This window comes from Oncorhynchus tshawytscha, linkage group LG01 (assembly GCF_018296145.1).
Source record: "Oncorhynchus tshawytscha isolate Ot180627B linkage group LG01, Otsh_v2.0, whole genome shotgun sequence".
In the NCBI taxonomy this organism is placed as follows: Eukaryota; Metazoa; Chordata; class Actinopteri; order Salmoniformes; family Salmonidae; genus Oncorhynchus; species Oncorhynchus tshawytscha.
In genome coordinates, this window is record NC_056429.1 from 20,690,546 (window position 1) to 20,716,527 (window position 25,982).

General features: G+C 43.8%; 1 pseudogene; it reads left to right on the top strand.

Annotated features, from left to right (window-relative positions):
- Positions 1-9,523: 9,523 nt before the first annotated feature.
- Positions 9,524-23,736, top strand: LOC112261652 (annotated as a pseudogene).
- The last annotated feature ends 2,246 nt before the right edge of the window (positions 23,737-25,982 follow it).

Here is a 25,982-nt window from a genome sequence, read left to right on the forward strand (position 1 = left end):
TAGCCCCACAGAGAAGAGCTAGCTAGCTAATGGCGCTAGCTATCGGTCTTTTCCTGGAACAATTAGGATTATGTCCATGAAGCAAGACTGTTGTTATATCCTCCTCCTTTGACAGCTCTCTTCTTTCGTTAGCCAGTTGTTGGGGCGCATAGCCAGCTACAGTAGCTAGCTGGCCAGCTGGCTGGTAAACGACAGTCCGAAAACAAGCGAAGTAGGAAAGGCGCCGGGTCGCTTTCGGCCGTTGAGTTAGTGTATTTTGTTCTTCTTGTTAATAAGCAGGAAAATATGTATTTAATGATGGACATTTAGCCACCAGCTGACCGTCAAAGAAAAGCGAGTAGTGCTGTTTAGAAGATAAGTGTCAACATCCGCATCCGGTTAGGTTTTGGTATCCACCCCTCTGCCCACCCAACACCTAAATGTAGTTTTGTTATGCAGTATTATCATAAATACACTACTTCAGTCGTTATACATTTGGGGAGAATATTCTTTATAAAATTAGATGGCAATATACATAACGGTTGACATTTGTTAGTTCCTTGAATATTTGGCAGACATCCGAGTGAATCTTCCACCATTTTTGACATTCACTAAATTTACCAGCTAGCCTAGCGAACCAGACTGGTCTCATAGACTAGACGTAACATAGTAAACATGAGTCCGAGAAGATGATTCGTATAATATGCTACGTTTGGTATAGATGAACAAATTCTTATTTACAATGACAGTCTACACCAGCCAAACCCAAACCCAGCTGCCGCCCTATCAGACTCCCAATCATGGCCAGTTGTGATACAGGCTGGATTCGAACCAGGGTGTCTGTAGTGACGCCACAAGCACTGAGATGCATTGCCTTAGACCGCTGCGCAACTGAATGCCTCAATCACACTATGAGCAACATTGCGCAAAATGGTATGCAGCATCTTCTGGATATGAGTGCAACAAAAGTTCAACATTTACCTACTGCTACCATTCCTGTCAAGCTCTCTACTCATAGAGTTTGATGCATAAATTAGAAAATCAAAAAATATGCACCATACAGACCACACTGCAACGCAATGCTGCAAGGCAAACACAGCGTTCCATTGGAAATGAATGTACTTTTGAACAGTGGCGTTTTAGCATGCAAATCTTGGTGGGGCAAACAAAACAAAAAAGTGGTATGCATGCCAGCAAAGCCACTACACATAAAAACATAGCTGATATGGCAGACTAGCTTAAACAAATGTGGTTTCTACTGACAATTGAGATGTACAAACTATGGCATGGGGAAAGAGGCATTCCGTAATTTCGATGAAGACATTAATGAGCAAGCGACGACGGACGTAGTCAATATAATTATTTGTTCAGCACGTTGAATGCCATTTGGGTCTTTGCACGTCAAAAAAGATACACGTCATATAACACTATTTGACGCGTTAAATGAGCTTTTAATTTGACACGTCAAATAACGCAATTATATTATAGAATGTTGTGTGTGCTGAATTTGCATGTGCAAGCCAAGCACCACAACTACTATCAGTAACACTGTCAAAGCTGTATAAAAAAAGTGTTTATAATACCTCGTTGGTGAAAATATACCAAATTATTAGGTTGAGGCACATGGGCTACTAACAGCTTACTACACAATACACACTAAGTATTATTTGATTGGCTTTCATATAGATATCTCCCTGGCATATTACAGAATTTATGCAGCAGCATACAATACATTTTTGGACTCATCTTGTGAAGGTGGGGCAGTGGTGCTTTGCTGGCATTTTTTGTCATCAAACTTTGTCATCAATGTCTGGCATTCTCAGGATTTATGGTGGGAACACAGCCACTCCATTGAACAGCAGGCTAACGTTAGTGGTTTCTTTGCAGTTAGCCACTGATTCCTTCCAAACAAGTCATTGTCGAATTTGCGATTTCCAACTTGTTGTGTAATCTTTAAGTACAATGGCCGATGAGCACCGATATGTTTTATCTATAATTTCTCTTCATTATTTATCTTCATATGACAAGGATTAAAAATGACTTGCTAGTAGATTGTCGACTTGATGACAACTGGTGATGACTTCTAGATAAGACTTTGAAAGTAAGATATTGACATGATCAGTCCAATCAAAGCTATTGTAGATATAACGTGATTTGATGTCATTCTATCTGTGGCCAATGACCTTGAGCCTTCTTGGTTGGGCACTTCTAATATAACTCTATGGCAGAACCCAAGGGGATAACATTTTCGAGCTCTAACCTTAGAATTGGGGTTGAAGAGACAGAAAACGGAGCCAATCATGACAGAAAACTGAGCCAATCAGGCGCAACACTGTATTTTCTGCTGGCTGCCCCACCACCACAGAAAACACTGAGCTAGGCTGAAACACCTGCATTTTGGAGCTGCCTTACTCAAAAAAGCAAAAAAGATAACATGTTTGTATGTGGCTTTATTAACTCAATGACATTTTTTAAAAACATTGTTTTCAAACTGATGTGACACGTATTAATGCCAAAATAAGAAGCAAAACTTGCAAGCCCCCCCCAAAAAAGTTTTTACCTAAAAGTGTGGTGCTCAAAACAGCCCCACCTGCCCTGAATGACGGGTCGCCACTGCTTCTGTCTACCAAAATGCAATGGCACTATTGATGTGGTCAAGGCGTAAGGCAAAAAAACAAAAGGAGGGTGGTTGGTTGGTCTAGCAACCCAAAGGCTGCATGTTCGAATCTCATCAAGGAAAACTTTAGCACTTTAGCTAATTAGGAACTACTTAGTTACTACTTGTTAGCTACTTTGCAACTACTTAGCGTGTTAGCTTCCCCTTCCCCTAACCCTTTTGACTAACCCCAACCTGAACCCTACAGCTAGCTAACATTAGCCATCTAGCCACTTAGCTAACAGAAAACAAATTAGAATTTTTAACAAATCAAATCAAGTTGAATTCGTCACATGCGCCGAATACAACCATTACAGTGAAATGTTTGCTTACAAGCCCTTAACCAACAATGCAGTTAAGAAAAAACAAGTGTTAAGAAAGTATTTACTAAATAAACTGAAGTAAACAATAAATACAAATGAGAGAAAAAAATAGAAAAATAACAAATAATTAAAGAGCAACAATAAAATAACAGTAACGAGGCTATATACAAGGGGTACCGGTACAGAGTCAATGTGTGGGGGCACAGGTTAGTCGAGGTAATTGAGGTAATATGTACATGTAGGTAGAGGTAAAGTGACTATAAATAGATAATAAACAGAGAATAGCGCCAGTGTAAAAATGGGGGGGGTCAATGCAAATAGTCTGGGTAACCATTTGGATAGCTGTTCAGGAGTCTTATGGCTTGGAGGTAGAAGCTGATAAGAAGCCTAGATTTAGACTTGGCGCTCTGGTACTGCTTTACATTCGGTAGCAGAGAGAACACTTTATGACTAGGGTGGCTGCCGTCTTCGGCAATTTTTAGGGTCTTCCTCTGACACCGCCTGATAGAGAGTTCCTGGATGGCAGGAAACTTGGCCCCAGTGATGTACTGGGCCGTACGCACTATCCTCTGTCGTGCCTTGTGGCCGGAGGCCGAGCAGTTGCCATACCAGGAGGTGATGCAACCAGTCAGGATGCTCTCAATGGTGCAGCTGTAGAATTCTGAGGACCTATGACAAAACTTTTCAGTCTCCTAAGGGGGAATAGGCGTTGTCGTGCCCTCTTCACGACTGTCTTGGTGTGTTTGGACCATGACAGTTTGTTGATGTGGACACCAAGGAACTTGAAGCTCTCAACCTGCTCCACCATAGCCCTGTCGATGAAAATCGGGGCGTGCTCGGCCCTCCTTTTCCTGTAGTCCACGATCATCTCCTTTGTCTTGATCACATTGAGGAAGAGATTGTTATCCTGGCACCACACTACCAGGTCTCAGATCTCCTCCCTATAGGCTGTCTCATCATTGTCGGTGATCAGGCCTACAACTGTTGTGTCATCGGCAAACTTAATGATGGTGTTGGAATCGTGCCTAGCCAAGCAGTCACGAGTGAACAGGGAGAACAAGAGGGGGCTGAGCACGCACCCCTGAGGGGCCCCCATGTTGAGGATCAACGTGGCGGATGTGTTGTTACCTACCCTTATCACCTGGGGGCAGCCTGTCAGGAAGTCCAGTATCCAGTTGCAGAGGGAAATATTTAGTCCCAGGGTCCTTAGCTTAGTGATGAGCTTTGAGAGCACTATGGTGTTGAACGCTGAGCTGTAGTGTCAATGAATAGCATTCTCACATAGGTGTTCCTTTTGTCCAGGTGGGAAAGGGCAGTTTGGAGTGCTACACTGGGAAGGGAAACACAGCCGCAAGCTGCCCAGTGACACAAGCCTACCAGACGAGCTAAATTACTTCTATGCTCGTTTCGAGGCAAGTAACACTGAAAAATGCATGAGATAATCAGCTACGAAGAATATAGATGAACACTCTCTTGGTAAATAGTGTGGTCGACAGCTTATCATGAGATACTCTACCCCAGGCAAGCACAACCTTGAGTCTTCCTTAGATATTGTGCACCACATGTTGTTTATATTTCAGAGGTTCTCAAAGCTCCAATATCAACAGTTTTTAATCAACATAAACATGTTTTCTGCCATAAAGCTCTATACACCCCTAGAAAACCTAATATTTTAACAAGCCATGTCTGGTCGTGGAATCCCCAAAACATATATTTTTTTGTTTTTGGTAGCTCAGACTTGTGGCTTGGCACAAAATATATTTGGGGTGAATGAGACATATTTGTGCAATCCCATACCCCTGGTGGCCATTGGGGTGCTTCAGTAGCGCCTCCCAAAGATGCAATTTTCCCATCCGAATATTGAGTTGGCATGTGCTGATGCAGCACAGCACAGCACAGTAGGTTTTAATGAAGGTACACATTCATTTACAGGCATATTATAATGATATTGGTGATTATATTGATACGAATCTGATTAGGGTTAGAAAAATGTACTTCAAAATGTTGAAATATGTGTAGTTCATAACTTATCCGGTTTAGGGAAGAAAATGTGTCATTATTCTTACATAAATTATTTAAAAAACTGATATTACATAAGCAAACGTCAACGTGATTCAAATTAAAGACAGATGCCGCTACAGTAATTTATGAATAGTATCAAAAAGTAATGCAAATCTGACAGAATCACATGATACCCTTCCTACAAAGAAAGTATCAATGTCACGTGACGTCATGCGACGTAACCTTACCGGAAGAACACAGCCCTGTGTCACGCCCTGACCTTAGTATTCTTTGTTTTCTTTATTATTTTGGTTAGGTCAGAGTGTGACATGGGTGATGTATGTGTTTTTGTCCCCTGTCTATGGGTTTTGTATGTCTATGGGTGTTGACTAATCTAGGTGTTATGTATGTCTATGGTTGCCTAGATTGGTTCTCAATTAGAGGCAGCTGTTTATCATTGTCTCTGATTGGGAACCATATTTAGGCAGCCATATTCCTTGGGTATTTTGTGGGTTATTGTCTATGTGTTAGTTGCCTGTGTCTGCACTTATCATATATAGCTTCACGGTCGTTTTGTTGTTTTGTATAGTTTGTTTAAGTGTTCTTCGTTTCATTAAATAAGAAGAATGTATTCACATCACGCTGCGCCTTGGTCTCCTCCATTCAACGAACGTGACAGAATAATCCACCAAAAAAGGACCAAGCAGCGTGCCAAAGAGGAGTGGACATCGTGGACCTGGGAGAAAGAGGAGTGGAGGTCATCCTGGACCTGGGAGGAGGTAATGGCAGGGGACAAGACCCTGCCATGGAAGCAGGTGGAGAAAGCACAGGAGGAATGGTGACGTTATGAGGGTACACGGCTGGCACGGAAGACCGAGAGGCAGCCCCAAGATTTTTTTTGGGGGGGGGCACAAGAGGAGATTGGCTGAGTCAGGTAGGAGACCTAAGCCAACTCCTCGTGCTTACCGTGGGGAGCGTGTTACTGGTCTGGCACCGTGTTATGCGGTGGAACGCACGGTGTCTCCAATGCGCATTTCTAGCATTTCTAGAATGGACATCCAGCCAGGACGGAGGGTGCCGGCTCAGCGCTCCTGGTCTCCAGTATACCTCCATGGACCAGGATATCCTGCGCCGGCTCTGCGTACTGTGAATCTGCACAGCCCTGTGCGTCCTGTGCCAGCGCCCTGCATTTGCAGGGCAAGTATAAACATCCAGCCAGGATGGGTTGTGTCAGCTCTACACTCCAGACCTCCAGTACGCCTCCACAGCCCAGTACGTCCTGTGCCTGCTTCCCGCACTCGCCCTGAGGTGCGTGTCCCCAGCCCAGTACCACCAGTGCAAACACCACACACCAGACTTCCTGTGCGTCTCCAGAGCCCTGTACGCCCTGTTCCTCCTCCCCGCACTCGCCCTGAGGTGCGTGTCCTCAGCCCGGTACCACCAGTGCCGGTACCACGCACCAGGCCTCCAGTGCGTCTCCAGGGTCCAGTGCTCCCTGTTCCTGCTCCTCGCACTCGCCCTGAGGTGCATGTCCCCAGCCCGGTACCACCAGTGCCGGCACCACGCACCAGGCCTACAGTGCGCCTCGCCAGTCCAGAGCGTCCGGCGACAGTACCCAGTCCAGAGCGTCCGGCGACAATCCACAGACCGGAACCTCCTACGACAGGCCCGGGACCGGAACCTACCACGACGGGTCGCAGTCCGGAACCTACCACGACGGGTCGCAGTCCGGAACCTACCACGACGGGTCGTAGTCCGGATCCGCCAGAGTCTCCCTCCAGTCCGGATCCGCCAGAGTCTCCCTCCAGTCCGGATCCGCCAGAGTCTCCCTCCAGTCCGGATCCGCCAGAGTCTCCCTCCAGTCCGGATCCGCCAGAGTCTCCCTCCAGTCCGGATCCGCCAGAGTCTCCCTCCAGTCCAGAGGCGTCACTCACTCCAGACTCTACCATAAGTCCAGTGGCGTCCTCTAGTCCGTGGTCGGCGATGAGGGTTCCCGCTCCAGAGACATTAAGTAAGTGTGATGAGTCAGAAGTGTAGCGGGGTCCACGTCCCGAGCCAGAACCGCCACCTCGGAGTTATGCCCACCCAGACCCTCCCATATAGCGCAAACTGGCTCTAACCAGAATATAAAGAGGAGTGGAAGGCCCCGTGCACACCTGAGCAAGAGGACAAGTACATTAGAGTGTCTAATTTGAGAAACAGATGCCTCACAAGTCCCCAACCGGCAGCTTCATTAAATAGTCTCAATGTCACCAGTCTCAATGTCAACAGTGAAGAGGCGACTCTGGGATGCTGGCCTTCTAAGCAGCGTTCCTCTGTCCAGTGTCTGTGTTCTTTTGCCCATCTTAATCTTTTCTTTTTAATGGCAGAGTTTCTTTGCAACTCTGCCTCGAAGGCCAGCATCCCGGAGTCGCCTCTTCACTGTTGATGTTGAGACTTGTGTTTTGCGGGTACTATTTAATGAAGCTTCCAGTTGAGGACATGTGAGGTCTTCAGTTTCTTGGCAATTTCTCTCATGGAATAGCCTTCATTTCTCAGAACAAGAATAGACTGACGAGTTTCAGAAGAAAGTTCTTTGTTTCTGGCCATTTTGAGCCTGTAATCTAACCCACAAATACTGATGCTCCAGATACTCAACTAGTCTAAAGAAGGACAGTTTTATTGCTTCTTTAATCAGGACAACAGTTTTCAGCTGTGCTAACATAATTGCAAAAGGGCTTGGATTAGCTAACACAACGTGCCATTGGAACACAGGAGTGATGGTTGCTGTAAATGGGCCTCTGTACGCCTATGTAGATATTCCATAAACAATCTGCTGTTTCCAGCAACATTAGTCATTTACAACATTAACAATGTCTACACTGTATTTCTGATCAATGTAATGTTATTTTAATGGACAAGGACAATTTCCAAGTGACCCCAAACTTTTGAACGGTAGTGTATATTGTTACTGTTTACAGAAAATCTAACAATTTCACCAGTTTTTCCTATTTATTGCATAATAACATCAATGTCATAACTGTTTTTCCCTGTTCTTCCCTTAGGGAGGTTAGTTAGAACGGAATCTATCTCTGGATTCACCACTGTCTCCATTGTTGTTACAGAGTTCCTATCCTTGCAATCTGAATTATGAAAAACATTTATTTTATTCAGTCATCATTCATATTATTTTTTACACATGATAACATGGTAATGTATTTTAGTTGTTGCCTCAAACATAGCAATACATGATGTTGGTAACTTAGTCAACTTTCACTGTAATTTCTGTTACATCAATAAACAACTAAGATAACGTGCTGTACTATAGAGATGACTGCCCAGACTCGCATTGTGTACAGTGGAGACCAAGAAAATAGTCAGTGACAAATTAAAGACAGGCCCATGTACTTTTGCACTTACACTACAGTGCCAGTGTCCTCCTCCATGGTCACAATGGACGCCTGCTTCTGTTCCACTCTGAACTTCTACCTGAATGAACACACACAGACATGATTGGTATTGAAACACTTAGGTGACACATACACATTATTTGCTGGTCCAAATTCACTCCCTACCCCTACTCCTTGGCCCTCATTTAACTCTTAGATTATTCTGAAGGGTCTGGATAGGTATAATCAGGAAAGTGGGAACGGCTGATTCACTACGGGTAAAGCCCAAATCACACGGGGAGCCTTTTTTATACGTGTGTGAACAAGCATGCTTACGTTGGAAATAGAATGCATGGGAGTCATTGAGGGAAAACAGACAGGCTATGAGCGTCAATGGCATATTAAGTATATAGAAATCAGAAAGCTATTTTTCTCGTGGCGCAATGTTGGTAAAATGAGCGGATAAATTCTCAGAAAATAGACTGTGTCTGGAAATGTGAAGTACAAGTTAGCATTTTTCATCATGAATCTTGTTCTGGAGGCAGCTCTGCAGAGTGGTCACTAGCTGGCACAGCCACAAAGTCATCCAATCTGATTTTAAACTCAACCACACTGCTAATGCCTAACCCCAAATTAAGACCAAAAAGCTCATTTTTGTTGTCATGATTTATTTTACAATATAGACAGCTGGCCTAAGGGGAAATTGCTCAGTTCTGCCTCCAGGACAAGACTGATGAGAATAAATGTCAACATGCATGTGAAGTTAATTTAAAAAGTGTCTATTTAGTGTAAATAAGTTGCATTGCAAGCCAAAATGTATAGACTAGTGCTTATGAAGTAATGTATGAATGCAATGTTATTCTACATTTCCAAATTCGATTGTGTTTCGGGAACGGTATCACATCGTCAGTGTGATTTCCTTGACCTTATCACCGCTGTTGCTTAAAGCTGATTTGATTGTACAGTTTTAACTAAGTGGTTCAAATCTGGTTTCGAGATTGAGTAGGTTGTTTGTAGAAAGATAGTTCAAGGAATGGTTATGATCTTCCCTACTCTGTAAGTAAAGTTATATGGTTTAAAAATATATTTTGAGCTGTAGGCTATGGTGTATCTGATAAATAGGCTGGATACCTATTTGAAATAAATGCACCGGCTACTCCTGTTTATTTCGAGCACAGTCATTTCAATAACCACGTATGACCACAAAGTCCTGTGTACAGTACAACCAGGTACAGTAAAATGTGGTTGAAATGTGACTGGCTATATGCCTACATCATAGAAAATCTACATTCATCATAGGAATTTGAATTACTAGTGATGCCACTGTGTGATTCTGGGAAAAATAAAAAGGCTAAAATGACAAACAGGTCCATAACTGTAGAAGGAGATCCTGGCACTCTCCTGGTGCTTACGGTATTACAACAAACATGTCATTTGAGAATCGATTGTTCTTTCATTTGAATGGCAATTGAACAAATTTAAGGGTGGTTCACACCAAAAAAATAGGTACAACTTCAGACAATATTTTCTCACTATAGATTTGATATATTTTAAGTGTCTTTGTTATATGGGGCGGCAGTGTAGCCTAGTGGTTAGAGCATTGAGAGCACTGAAAGGTTGCAAGTTCAAATCCCCGAGCTGACAAGGTACAAAATCTGTCGTTCTGCCCTTGAACAGGCAGTTAACCCACTGTTCCTAGGCCGTCATTGAAAATAAGAATTTGTTCTTAACTGACTTGCCTAGTAAAATAAAGGTAAAAAAATAAATAAAATAGGTGAGTACATGGTCCACTCCAAAAACATGTGAGAATGTCATCCAACTGTTAATTCACACCTACTATCATTCACACCTGTGTCTATGATTAGAATCTCAGTTTTAGAAATACCCAATTCCTACATTTAATCCAATCCAATTGCCGAAATATGATTTGAAAAGTTTTTGAAAAACTTGGTCCTGTTGATTACGATCATTGTTTAACACCAGTGAAGGGTGGTTAGTCTTCCACAGGGATGCTAACCCATCAAAAAGAGATCATGCTTCACTTGGATTCACCTGGTCAGTCTATGTCATGGAAAGAGCAGGTGTTCTTAATGTTTTGTTCACTCAGTTTATATCAATCAAGTATACTTACAGTAGAGTAAGGGCAGTGCAAGTCACTGTCTCCTCCTCTGACAGGTCCCTAGAGGTGGTGAGGCCCTGGGCTTTAACCCCCCCCCCCCCTCTCCGTCTTCTTCTTTTCCCCCAGAAACAGTATGGGGACATCACCCTGCTGCCTTTAGACTATAAAACTGAAACCACAAAGTATGTTATGGTCATTATTTCTGTACAATGTCAAAGGAAAGTCACACAAGTCTCCTTGCTCGTGGTTGTACATTCTAAGGGTTCAAAAGTTATTGTCTTAAAAGAAAGTTTTTCCAGTCTGCCTCAAACAAACAAAATATCAACAGATATGCTTGTGACGACAATATTTTCACTCACATGGACGTATGCATTTTCCATAGTCTGACGAATTCAGCGTCAGTCCAACACCCCCTTGTTCTATTTTTTCCAGACTCTTTTTTTTCTCTTTGTAGGGCTGTGGGGCCCCATTTTTTGCCCTCGCCCCAAGGTTATGGGCACAGTTTGGACGGTCTCTCATTAAGTACGTACTACATGTACAAATAAGCACAATGTTTATACCTAATGAGAGACTGGGTTGTTAAAAATCTACTCACTGTTGTTATTATTTATGTGAAAAGACAATGCTGTTGTTTTCTTAGGTCTCTTCCCATGCTATGTTGTTGACTTAGGTTACTCTTTACATAGTGTTGTGGTGTCTCTCTTGTCGTGAAGTGTGTTTTGTCCCTTTTTATTTTTAATCCCAGCCTCAGTCATTGTAAGTAAGAATTTGTTCTTAACTGTCTTGCCTGGTTAAATAAAGGTTAAATAAATAAATACAAATAAATATGACCTAATAGCACAAACTTATGGCGCGTCAAGCTAAATTACACCAGATACCTCTGATGCCACGCCCCTTCTGAATCAGTTTAAACTCGATGTGCCCTGATTTTGTGCTTTAGTACAAATAAACAACTGCTTATTTGGTTGAAGCTAGCTATTTTACAGTGACAATGGGGTGGTTTAAAAATCAACCCATTCTCTCATTAATTATGTACTATAATTAATGAGAGACTGGGTTGACACGGGAGGCAGCACAGTTCACGCCTACACTGGTGCGAGATTAATCAAACCCCCTCAAGGAAAATACAAGGCTTGCATCTATTTGTTCAGGATCTGTCGCAGTAGAAAAAAATAGTGATGGGAAAATGAAGCTTCTTGAAGAATTTAGCATTTACTGCCAATTGTGTCAAAAATAGGTTCAATACTCTCCGCTTTCATCTAGACGTGGTATACTAGTGGCACCTGTTGCTCAAAATAATTTACAACAGCCAAATTATTATAGATGATGTCGTAACGTCGTAGCGTGTGCACATGGGTAACCTTTTTTTGTCTTCTAACAAATCAATCAGGTGGTTGTTCGACAAAACGAAGCTTCGGACATAATAGATGATGTTTTTCTGATAAGGTCAAACAAGCATCAGAACCCTACTTCGAAGTAAACTGCTTAGCGATAGCCAACGCATGCCTCAGAGTTTTGGTAGTAACCAAAACACGCAATGATAACTTTACTCTATGCCATGCATTATTGACTGATGACTGAATTGACTGATTGACTGAGGCTTACTGATGTTTTCTTATCAAATCAAATTGTATTTGTCACATGCTTCGTAAACAACAGGTGTAGACTAACAGTGAAATGTGTGTGTGTGTGTGTGTGTGTGTGCACACGCATAGTCAGTGCAGCAGAGTTAGTGCAAAAAAAAGGTCAATGCAGGTAGTCCAGATAGCTATTTGATTAGCTATTTAGCAGTATTATGGCTGGGGGCTAGAAGCTGTTCAGGGTCCTGTTGGTTCCAGACTTGTTACACTGGTACCGCTTTGCATGTTTGTCAGTCTTAGGGGAGAGTCACTATAGGAACAGTCACGTAGTTTAAAGAATCAGACTTGTTCTTAAAGCTTTGAATAAATATTCAGGCAAATGAGAAATAAGTGCACTTCAGGCTTTCCAGAAGGCCAAAGTTAGTTACATTAAGGAACAGTTCTTTCTCTGTGGGTCTAACCCCAAGAAGTTCTGGAAAATGGTTAAAGACCTGGAGAATAAAGCCTCCTCCTCACAGCTGTCCATGTCCCTTAATGTTTATGATGTGGTTGTTACTACAAGAAGCACATGGCTGAGCTCTTTAATCACCACTTCATTAAGTCAGGATTCCTATTTGACTCAGCCATGCCAACTTGCCCGTCCAACATTTCCTCATCTCCCACCCCTTTTAATGCAACTATCGCCAATGCTTCTCGCTCTTTTTCCCCTGCCCCGCTACAAAGTTTCTCCTTGCAGGCAGTCACTGAATCCTTGGTGATAAAGGAGCTCCTTAAACTTGACCCCAAAAAAACATCTGGGTCAGATGGTTTAGACCCTTTCTTCTTTAAGATTGCTGCCCCTGTCATCGCCAAGCCTATCTCTAAACTTTTGAACGTGTCTCTCCTTTCTGGGGAAGTTCCCATTGCTTGGAAGGCAACCAGAGTAAGTCCTTTATTTGAAGGGGGAGATCAAGCTGATCCTAACTGTTATAGGCCTATTTCTATTTTGCCATTTATCAAAAGTGTTAGAAAAACTTGTCAATTATCAACTGACTGGCTTTCTTGATGTCTATAGTATACTCTCTGGAATGCAATCTGGATTCCGCTAAGGTTATGGATGTGTCACTTCTACCTTAAAGGTCCTCAATGATGTCACCATTACCCTTGACTCTAAGCAATATTGTGCTGCTATTATTATTGACTTGGCCAAAGCTTTTGATACGGTAGACCATTCCATTCTTGTGGGCCGGCTAAAGAATATTGGTGTCTCTGAGGAGTCTTTGGCCTGGTTTGCTAACTACCTCTCTCAAAGAGTGCAGTGTATAAAGTCAGAACATCTGCTGTCTCAGCCATTGCCTGTCACCAAGGGAGTACCCCAAGGCTCGGTCCATGGCCCCAAGCTCTTCTCAATTTACATTAACAACATAGCTCAGGCAGTAGGAAGCTCTCTCATCCATTCATATGCAGATGAAACAGTCTTATACTCAGCTGGCCACTCCCAGGATTTTGTGTTAAACACTCTACAACAAAGCTTTCTTAGTGTCCAACAAGCTTTCTCTACCCTTAACCTTGTTCTGAACACCTCCAAAACAAAGGTCATGTGGTTTGGTAAGAAGAATGCCCCTCTCCCTACAGGTGTGATTACTACCTCTGAGGGTTGAGAGATTGAGGTGGTCACCTCATACAAGTACTTGGGAGTATGGCTAGAGGGTACACTGTCCTTCTCTCAGCACATATCAAAGCTGCATGCTAAAGTTAAATCTAGACTTGGTTTCCTCTGTCGTAATCGCTCCTATTTCACCCCAGCTGACAAACTAACCTTGATTCAGATGACCATCCTACCCATGCTAGATTACGGAGACGTAATTTATAGATTGGCAGGTAAGGCTAGATGTTATTTACTATTCACTCATCAGATTTGCCACCAATGCTCCTTATAAGACACATCAATGCACTCTATATTCCTCTGTAAACTGGTCATCACTATATACCTGTCGCAAGACCCACTGGTTGATGCTTATTTATAAAACCCTCTTAGGCCTCAATTCCCTCTATCTGAGATATCTACTGCAGCCCTCATCCTCCACATACCATATTCTGCCAGTCACATTCTGTTAAAGGTCCCCAAAGCACACACATCTCTGGGTTGCGCCTCTTTTCAGTTCGCTGCAGCTAGTGACTGGAATGAGCTGCAACAAACACTCAAACTGGACAGTTTTATTTCAATCTCTTCATTCAAAGACTCAACCATGGACACTCTCTTACTGACAGTTGTGGCTGCTTTGTGGGATGTATTGTTATCTCTATCTGTCACGTCCTGACGTTAGTTCCTTTTTTATGTCTCTATTTTAGTTTGGGTTGTGGGTAGTTGTTTTCTGTTAAGTATCTGTACCAGACAGAACTGTTTCGGTTGCGGTCGTTCAAGTTTTTGTATTTTTCAGTGTTCTATTAAAATAATTATGAACACGTACCACGCTGCACCTTGGTCCTCACCTTCTTACACCTACGACGATCGTTACACTACCTTCTTGCCCTTTGTGCTGTTGTCTGTGCCCAATAATGTTTGTACCATGTTTTGTATTGCTACCATGTTGTTGTCGTGTTGTCATGTGTTGCTGCCTTGCTATGTTGTCTCTCTTTATGTAGTGTTGTGTTGTCTCTCTTGTCATGATGTGTGTGTTGTCCGATATTTTTATTTTATTTATTTTTAATCCCAGCCCCCGTTCCCGCAGGAGGCCTTTGCCTTTTGGTAGGCCGTCATTGTAAATAAGAATTTGTTCTTTTAACTGACTTGCCTAGTTACAGTAAATAAAGGTCCAATTTTTAAAAATCTGTCCTTTTCCCCAACCCCTCCATCAGTTAGCCTAATATAGTTTATATGTGGCAATTACTGTCCTTGTGAGTGAATGAGTAAGCCTTCCTGCTGGCTTCTTGGCACACATTGCTATGTCTTCACAGGCTGGAGCAGGTGATAGAGCATGTGGGTTGCATGAGTCTGAAGGACTCCCAGGAACTGGTGAATCGTCTTTGTCACGACCCACTGGTATTCCTAGCCATACCTAGTTTAAACTAGTCTAAACACAGCACAGGAACTAAGGTGTCTTACTGTCTCTATTGTGTCCCCTATACAGGCACGCCATGCTGATGAAATCAGAGCTGATGGGATAGCAGTTATCTCCCCCTCTTTCATTAAACCTGCAACCGCAGGTTCGTGGAGCCTAATTTTCGGTTGTGATGTATACCTGTTTGCTCTTTCCAGTGTGATGTAGTGGAGGGTAAACGTCGTATACCAATTCATTTTTCAGTGGGCATACACACTCACTATGTAATCCCCACTGATATGTATAAAAGTAGTGTAGTGGAGGTATACGCCATGTCAATAAGGCTAAAGAAACAGATTAAAATGTTGATAAAATTATTATTTCTTAATATTTTAGGTGCAGTAATGTACATATTGCAGTAGGCCTAGCATGAACGTTCCAAAATGCAATTGCGGCAAAACACTGTTCTAAAATGAGCACAGCACATGCCAGCTTTAGAAAGTGGGGGGAATTAAGTATGCAACAACTATCATGGGTTGCTAATATGATTAGGATAATGCCTTTGGCTGCTAGACAATGAAAGACAGTTGAAAGAAAAACAATAGAACAGGAGAACGCATATGTAAGTCTTTATAAAAAATAATAGCCACTTTCAATGGTGGGATTTTGGCAATAGGCTACTTTGAAGCAAGCTATGACATGCCTTATAATATGAAGTAAAACGTCCAGGTGTCAAACGATTAAGGAACAGGAAAAATGTAGCGACGCTATTGATAGGCCTAAATGTCTTCTGGTAGATGAAAAGGCTTTCCCAAAAACCTTTGTAAATGTTAACTAGCTAGCCTATGTCTACCTGTCAGAATGATTCCATAACTCAAATCAAATCAAATGTATTTATATAGCCCTTCGTACATCAGCTGATATCTCAAAGTGCTGTACAGAAACCCAGCCTAAAACCCCAAACAGCAAGCAATGCAGGTGTAGAAGCACGGTGGCTAGGAAAAACTCCCTAGAAAGGCCAAAACCTAGGAAGAAACCTAGAGAGGAACCAGGCTATGTGGGGTGGCCAGTCCTCTTCTGGCTGTGCCGGGTGGAGATTATAACAGAACATGGCCAAGATGTTCAAATGTTCATAAATGACCAGCATGGTCGAATAATAATAAGGCAGAACAGTTGAAACTGGAGCAGCAGCACAGTCAGGTGGAAGTTGAAACTGGAGCAGCAGCATGGCCAGGTGGACTGGGGACAGCAAGGAGTCATCATGTCAGGTAGTCCTGGGGCATGGTCCTATTTGCATAACTATTTGCATAACTATTTGCATCAATCCTTTTATTTTGCAAACTCCATTTTCATGTGCATCTTCATGTGCAACAGAAACACTGCCAACCAAACAGTGCTAGGTGCCTGCACACTTGAATTAAAGGGTAAATACAATTTTTTTTATTTTTATATCTTAGATTTTTCCCAAACCTCAAAAGTGGTCTCCTGATGTTGTTTAATTCAGCATTGTTGTGGACTTAGAACATACAACTGTGTTGTTTTTCTGTGACTTGGTGAGCAAAAACCTGAATAAATTGGGAAAAATCTGAAACCTGTGAATTTCTGACTCAGTTGCCTAATTTATCTTTTTCAATAGAGTACCACAGTATGAGTCATAACGTAGAGGTCAAACAGGGAAATGGTTCCAATCTTTTTTCCACCATAAATTTTTCCCATTGGGTATTTTAGAAACACTTAAAATCGTGTAGGCTTACCCAGACATGATGTCTTGATAACCGTATAAATCTCTCTAGGACAGGGTGGCTTTTATCAATATATTAGATCTATGTATTTACCCCCCAAAAAATGAAACGCTAATTATCTGCTAATGTGGCTATCCTAAAAAAAACTACAAATGCCATGATGCTCTGGATGAGACTCCCGAATCGAGACAAAGGTAAGAATCTCTGGACTAACTATCTAATGTTAACTAAATAGGGTAATGAATAAATTTGATATATTTCTTTAAATAAACAATTCTGTGAACTGTTTTGTGCTAGTTTTAAATTGACACAATACCTGTTAGCAAAGGTATCAGCTAGAGATGGCATGCAGGGATTTGTATGACCACTTTTGATCCTAATTAGCATTTTCAAATCTGAGAGTAAATAGAGCCGATTATATTGTTAAAGTCACTTTGTCCGAGAGAGATTTACATGGTTATCAAAAGGTCATGTCCGGGTAGGCCTACATGAAACACAGCCCTTATATTAAGTGTTTCTAAAATCCCTGTGGGGAAAAAAGAATGGTGGAAAAACATTTGGAACCATTTTCCTGTTTGACCTCTAGGTTTAATAGGTATTATGACACCTCCACTGTGGGGCTCAATAGTGGGCCTACTAAACTCAGCAAAAAAGAAACAGCCCTTTTTCAGGACCCTGTCTTTCAAAGATAATTCGTAAATATCTAAATAACTTCACAGATAATTGTAAAGGGTTTTAAACACTGTTTCCCATGCTTGTTCAATGAACCATAAACAATTAATGAACATGCACCTGTGGAACGGTCGTTAAGACACTAACAGCTTACAGACGATAGGCAATTAAGGTCACAGTTATGAAAACTTAGGGCACTAAAGAGGCCTTTCTACTAACTCTGGAAAATACCAAAAGAAAGATGCCCAGGGTGCCTGCTCATCTGCGTGAACGTGCCTTAGGCATGCTGCAAGGAGGCATGAGCCCTGCAGATGTGGCCAGGGCAATAAATTGCAATGTCCGTACTGTGAGATGCCTAAGACAGAGCTACAGGCAGAGAGAACAGACAGCTGATCATCCTCTCAGTGGCAGACCACGTGTAACAACACCTGCACAGGATCGGTACATCCGAACATCACACCTGCGGGACAGGTACAGGATGGCAACAACAACTGCCCGAGTTACACCAGGAATGCACAATCCCTCCATCAGTGCTCAGACTGTCCGCAATAGGCTGAGAGAGGCTGGACTGAGGGCTTGTAGGCCTGTTGTACAGCAGGTCCTCACCAGACATCACCGGCAACAATGTCGCATATGGGCACAAACCCACCATCGCTGGACCAGACAGGACTGGCAAAAAGTGCTCTTAACTGATGAGTAGCGGTTTTGTCTCACCAGGGGTGACGGTCGGATTCGCGTTTATCGTCGAAGAAATTAGCGTTACACCGAGGCCTGTACTCTGGAGCGGGATCGATTTGGAGGTGGAGGGTCCGTCATGGTCTGGGGCAGTGTGTCACAGCATCATCGGACTGAGCTTGTCGTCATTGCAGGCATTCTCAAAGCTGTGCATTACAGGGAAGACATCCAACTCCCTCATGTGGTACCCTTCCTGCAGGCTCATCCTGACATGACCCTCCAGCATGACAATGCCACTAGCCATACTCCTTGTTCTGTGTGTGATTTCCTGCAATACAGGAATGTCAGTGTTCTGCCATGGCCAGCGAAGAGCTCGGATCTCAATCCCATTGAGCACGTCTGGGACCTGTTGGATTGGAGGGTGAGGGCTATGGCCATTCCCCCCCAGAAATGTCCGGGAACTTGCAGGTGCCTTAGTGGAAGAGTGGGGTAACATCTCACAGCAAGAACTGGCAAATCTGGTGCAGTCCATGAGGAGGAGATGCATTGCAGTACTTAATGCAGCTGGTGGCCACACCAGACACTGACTGTTACTTTGATTTTGACCCCCTCTTTGTTCAGGGACACATTATTAAATTTCTGTTCGTCACATGTCTGTGGAACTTGTTCAGTTTGTCTCAGTTGTTGAATCTTATGTTCATACAAATATTTATACACGTTAAGTTTGCTGAAAAGAAACGCAGTTGACAGTGAGAAGATGTTTATTAGCCTACTTGCACAGTAGAGCTTGGGTTGGCCTGACTGTGAAAGACCAAATAGGATTTATGATTTTAGGTCATTCAGAGTGTCACTGATTCTCAGAATTTTTCATACAGGGTGCCTTCCCTTCGCTGGACGGGTCGTTTTTGGGGGAAAAATTAGAGTATACCCACTTATCCAGGCACCACTACACCACTAAGTGTGACATTCCACTCTGGTAAATTTAGCTGAGAAATTCACTGTAGGAATGTATGCATGTTTCCTTCCTTTACCGTGTTTCCTTCCACCGAACTCAGATACACTCAGGATGTTCCTCCAGGAAGTGGCTTCAGCCGCCCCAGTTGTGCCATTTTACTATTATCACATTCCAGCTGTGACCGGGGTCAACTGTGAGTACTCTGCTTTCAGTTGATATGATAGTTGGACACTTCTTGATGCGCCTCTGCATGTGATACTGTAATATTCAAGGTTTGATCAGGGATGCTGATTCTCAGCCACTCTTCTCCTGTCAGTGCTATCGAGAGATGTGTTGGAGGGGATAGAGAAACAAATCCCCTCGTTCCAGGGGCTGAAGTTCAGTGGCAGTGCCCTGATGGACTTTGGCCAGTGTGTCAGCAATAGTCCATCTCACTGGTCACTCCTATACGTCACTCCTATAAGTCAGCACACATTTTTCTCTTCCCTGTCTGTTTGCCTCTCTCAGTATGAAGATAATTTATCCTTAGAGGAAGGTCATGTTCGGTATGTTATGTTTATCTAATTAAAGAATGTTTTACCCTTTAACAGCAACTGCTAGGAGATTTGGCAATGAGTGGCAATGGGGCGGTGGGAAGGTTAGTCTTCCTCTTATATCATACTTTAACCCTGAGAACCATGCTCTCTGTGTGAAGTCAGTCCATTAGGCAGACACTTATACTTTAGGAATGCCACTCTCTCCCCAGCACATATAACTACCAGGGCAGTGGTGTGAACAGGCTCTTGTCAGCCTTTGATAAAGGGGACCTCCCCAAGGCCAGGACATTACAGGTACACCTTAGTCTCAGACCAAATGTTAACACAGGGCATCATTTTTGTTTTCCTGACTTTTTCATATCTGTTGATTTGATTATCGGGTCATCTCTTTGATAGATGTCTGTTTTAGCTCTGTTTAGCAGTTCCAAGTGCAATATACCCTCTGTCATGCAATAAAACTGGGAGAGTGAGTGCAACATTTTCACCCACAAAACACAGTCATTCCCACATGTGCCATTTCAAATCTAATTTTATTGGTCACATACACATGGTCAGCAGATGTTAATGCGAGTGTAGCGAAATGCTTGTGCTTCTAGTTCCGACCGTGCAATAATATCTAACAAGTAATCTAACAATTTCACAACAGCTACCTTATACACACAAGTGTAAAGGAAGGAATAAGAATATGTACATATAAATATATGGATGAGCAATGGCAGAACGGCATAGGCAAGATGCAGTAGATGGTATAGAGTACAGTATATACATATAAGATGAGTAATGTAGGGTATGTAAGCATTATATAAAGTGGTATTGTTTAAAGTGACTAGAGATACATTTATTATATCCAATTTTTAATTATTAAAGTGGCTAGAGATTTGAGTCAGTATGTTGGCAGCAGCCACTCAATGTTCGTGATGGCTGTTTAACAGTCTGATGGCCTTGAGATAGAAGCTGTTTTCAGTCTCTCGGTCCCAGCTTTGATGCACCTGTACTAACCTCGCCTTCTGGATGATAGCGGGGTGAACAGGCAATGGCTCGGGTGGTTGTTGTCCTTGATGATCTTTTTGGCCTTCTTTTGACATCGGGTGATGTAGGTGTCCTGGAGGGCATGTAGTTTGCCCCCGGTGATGCGTTGTGCAGACTTCACTACCCTCTGGAGAGCCTTATGGTTGTGGGAGGAGAAGTTGCCGTACCAGGCGGTGATACAGCCCGACTGGATGCTCTCGATTGTGCACCTGTAAAAGTTTGTGTGTTTTTGGTGACAAGCCAAATTTCTTCAGCCTCCTGAGGTTGAAGAGGCACTGTTGCGCCTTCTTCACCACGCTGTCTGTGTGGGTGGACCATTTCAGTTTGTCCGCGATGTGTATGCCGAGGAACTTAAAACATTCCACCTTCTCCACTACTGTCCCGTCAATGTGGATAGGGGGGTGCTCCCTCTGCTGTTTCCTGAAGTCCACAATCATCTCCTTTGTTTTGTTGACGTTAAGTGTGAGGTTATTTTCCTGTACACCACACTCCTCACCACACCTCCTCCCTGTAGGCCGTCTCGTCGTTGTTGGTAATCAAGCCTACCACTGTAGTGTCATCTACAAACTTGATGATTGAGTTGGAGGCGTGCATTGCCATGCAGTCATGGTTGAACAGGGAGTACAGGAGAGGGCTGAGAACGCACCCTTGTGGGGCCCCAGTGTTGAGGATCAGCGGGGTGGAGATGTTTCCTACTCTCACCACCTGGGGGCAGTCTATCAGAAAGTCCAGGACCCAGTTGCACAGGGCGGGGTCAAGACCCAGGGTCTTGAGCTTAATGACGAGTTTGGATGGTACTATGGTGTTAAATGCTGAGCTGTAATCAATTAACAGCATTCTTGCATAGGTATTGCTCTTGTCCAGGTGGGTTAGGGCAGTGTGATTGTGATTGCGTCGTCTGTGGACTTATTGGGGCGGTATGCAAATTGGAGTGGGTCTAGGGTGTCAGGTAGGGTGGAGGTGATATGATTCTTGACTAGTCTCTCAAAGCACTTCATGATGACGGAGGTGAGTGCTACAGGGCGATAGTCGTTTAGCTCAGTTACCTTAGCTTTCTTGGGATCAGGAACAATGGTGGCCCTCTTGAAGCATATGGTAACAGCTGATATAGGGATTGATTGAATATGTCCGTAAACACACCAGCCAGCTGGTCTGTGCATGCTCTGAGGATGCGGCTAGGGATGCCATCTGGGGCGGCAGCCTTGCGAGGGTTAACACTTTAAAATGTTTTACTCATATTGGCTGCAGTGAAGGAGAGCCAGCAGGTTTTGGTAGCGGGTCGTGTCCATGGCACTGTATTGTCCTCAAAGTGGTCAAAGAAGTTGTTTTTGTTTTTCTGGGAGCAAGACATCGGTGTCCGCGACGGGGATGGTTTTCTTTTTGTAATCAGCTGATTGTCTGTAGACCGTGCCACATACGTCTCATGTCTGAGCCATTGATTTGCGACTCTACTTTGTCTCTATACTGACGGTTAGCTTGTTTGATTGCCTTGTGCAGGGAACAGCTACACTGTTTGTATTCAGTCATGCTTCTTGTCGCCTTGCCATGATCAAAAGCAGTGGTTCGCGCTTTCAGTTTTCCCCGAATGCTGCCATCAATCCACGGTTTCTGGTTGGGGAAGGTTTTAATAGTCACCGTGGGTACAACATCACCGATGCACTTACTAATAAACTCACTCACCGAATCAGCGTATACATCAATGTTGTTGTCCGATGCTATCCGGAACATATCCCAGACCACGTGATCGAAGCAATCTTGAGGCGTGGAACCAGATTGGTCGGAACAGCGTTGAACAGACGGGTGTTTCCTTTTTTAGTTTCTGTCTATAGGCTGGGAGCAACAAAATGGAGTCGTGGTCAGATTTGCAGAAATGAGGAAGAGGGAGGGCTTTGTATGCGTCGCGGAAGTTAGAGTAGCAATGATCCAGAATTTTGCCAGCCCGGCATTCGATATGCTTTCGATATGGATCAGGCATTCGATATGCTGATAAAATTTTGGAAGGCTTGTTTTCAGATTGGACTTGTTAAAATCCCCAGCTACAATAAATGCAGCCTCGGGATATGTGGTTTCCAGTTTACATATAGTCAAATGTAGTTCTTTCAGGGCCGTCGAGGTGTCTGCTTGGGGGGGATATACATGGCTGTGATTATAATCAAAGACAATTCTCTTGGTAGATAATGTGGTCGGCATTTGATGGTAAGGAATTCTAGTTCAGGTGAACAAAAGGACTTGAGTTCCTGTATGTTGTGATGATCACACCATGACTCGTTAATCATAAGGCATACACCCCAGCCCTTCTTCTTACCAGAGAGATGTTTGTTTCTGTCGGCAAGATGCGTGAAGAAACCAGGTGTCTGTACCAACTCTGATAACGTATCCCGAGTGAGCCATGTTTCCGTGAAACATAACGTTTTACAATCTGTCTCTCTGGAAGCCGACCCTTGCTCGAATTTCTTCTACCTTGTTGTCAAGAGACTGGACATTGGCGAGTAGTATACTCGGGAGTGGTGAGCGATGTGCCCGTCGACGGAGCCTGACCAGAAGACCGCTCCGTCTGCCCCTTCTGCGGCGCCGTTGTTTTGGTTCGCCTACTGGGATCCGATCCATTGTCCTGGGTGGTGGTCCAAACAGTGGATCCGCTTCGGGAAAGTCGTATTCCTGATCGTAATGTTGGTAAGTTGACGTTGCTCCTTTATCCAATAGTTCCTCCTGGTTGTATGTAATAAGACTTACGATTTCCAGGGGTAACAGTGTAAGAAATAATACATTTAAAAAAAAACAAAATACTGCATAGTTTCCTAAGAACGCGAAGCGAGGCGACCATTTGTGTCGGTGCCAGTATCCAGGTCTGAGCTTAAGGATGAACCTAGAATGTGTCTGGGCATGTTGTGATATATTGTGTTTGTGTGTGTGTGTAGGGCTTGACTTGCCTGTAAATAAGCAGCTGATGAGTGAGGTGTCAGGATTGTCACTTGGCCCTCCCCTCTGCCCCTGCTGCCCTGTCCCCAGAGACTCCAGCAGATCCGGGCTGGACAGCCAATAAAGCCAAGCCTCCATGCTGCCAACTTTATAACTCTATAATCTCCTATTCTATTTTCCTGCTTCTAACTGTGCCTTAAGAAAGAAAAAAAAATGGTATTGTCACATAGGTGCAGTGAAAATGTGGTATTTTACATGGTTAGCCATAGTAGTACGGCACCCCTGGAGCAAATTAGTGTTAGGAGCCTTGCTCAAGAGCACATCAACAGAATTTTTTTTTTCACCTTGTTGACTCGGGTATTCAACCCAGCAACCTTTTGGTTACTGGCCCAATTCTCTAAACGCTAGGCTACCTGATGCCCTGGAGGAGGAGGAACAGGAAACAAGTACTGTACCCAGTTCAGAAGCTGACAGTGAAATAGTATGTAAATATTTGTTCTTAACTCTTCAAATCAAAGTTTATTTGTCACGTGCGCTGAATACAAACTTACAGTGAAATGCTTACTTACAGGCTCTAACCAATAGTGCAAAAAAGGTATTTGGTGAACAATAGGTAGGTAAAGAAATCGAACAACAGTAAAAAGACAGGCTATATGCAGTGGCGAGGCTATAAATGTAGCGAGGCTACATGCAGACACCTGTTAGTCAGGCTGATTGAGGTAGTATGTACATGGAGATATGGTTAAAGTGACAATGCATATACAGTATGATGAACAGAGAGTAGCAGTAGCGTAAAAGAGGGGTTGGCGGGTGGCGGGACACAATGGAGATAGCCCGGTTAGCCACTGTGCGGGAGCACTGGTTGGTCGGCCCAATTGAGGTAATGTGTACATGAATGTATAGTTAAAGTGACTATGCATATATGATGAACAGAGAGTAGCAGCAGCGTAAAAAGAGGGGTTGGGGGGACACACAATGCAAATAGTCCGGGTAGCCATTTGATTACCTGTTCAGGAGTCTTATGGCTTGGGGGTATAAACTGTTGAGAAGCCTTTTTTGTCCTAGACTTGGCACTCCGGTACTGCTTGCCATGCGGTAGTAGAGAGAACAGTCTATGACTGGGGTGGCTGGGGTCTTTGACAATTTTTGGGCCTTCCTCTGACACCGCCTGGTGTAGAGGTCCTGGATGGCAGGCAGCTTAGCCCCATTGATGTACTGGGCCGTACGCACTACCCTCTGTAGTGCCTTGCGGTCAGAGGCCAAGCAATTGCCGTACCAGGCAGTGATGCAACCGATCAGGATGCTCTCGATGTTGCAGCTGTAGAACCTTTTGAGGATCACAGGACCAATGCCAAATCCTTTTAGTTTCCTGACGGGAATAGGCTTGTCGTGCCCTCTTCACGGCTGTCTTGGTGGTTTGGACCATTCTAGTTTGTTGTTGATGTGGACATCAAGGAACTTGAAGCTCTCAACCTGCTCCACTACAGCCCCGTCAATGAGAATGGGGGCGTGCTCTGTCCTCCCTTTCCTGTAGTCCACAATAATCTCCTTAGACTTGGTTACGTTGTGGAATAGGTTGTTGTTCTGGCACCACCCGGCCAGGTCTCTGACTTCCTCCCTATAGGCTGTCTCGTTGTTGTCTGTGATCAGGCCTACCACTGTTGTGTCGTCTGCAAACTTAATGATGGTGTTGGAGTCGTGCCCGGCCATGCAGTCGTGGGTGAACAGGGAGTACAGGAGGGGACTGAGCACTCACCCCTGGGGAGCTCCAGTGTTGAGGATCAGCATGGCAGATGTGTTGCTGCCTACCCTCACCACCTGGGGCTGGCCCGTCAGGAAGTCCAGGATCCAGTTGCAGAGGGAGGTGTTTAGTCCCAGGATCCTTAGCTTAGTGATGAGCTTTGAGGGTACAATGGTGTTGAACGCTGAGCTGAAGTCAATGAATAGCATTCTCACGTAAGTGTTCCTTTTTTCCAGGTGGGAAAAGGCAGTGTGGAGTGCAATAGAGATTGCATCATCTGTGGATCTGTTGTGGCGTTATACAAATTGGAGTGGTTCTAGGGTTTCTGTGATAATGGTGTTGATTACCAACCTTTCAAAGCACTTCAAGGCTACAGACCTCATTTAGGCATGTTGCCTTTGTGTTCTTGGGCACAGGGACTATGGTGGTCTGCTTGAAACATGTTGGTATTACAGACTCAATCAGGAACATGTTGAAAATGTCAGTGAAGACACCTGCCAGTTGGTCAGCACATGCCCAGAGCACACGTCCTGGTAATCGGTCTGGCCCCGCAGCCTTGTGTATGTTGACCTGTTTAAAGATCTTACTCACGTCGGCTACGGAGAGCGTGATCACACAGTCGCCTGGAACAGCTAATGCTCTCATGCATGCCTCAATGTTGCTTGCC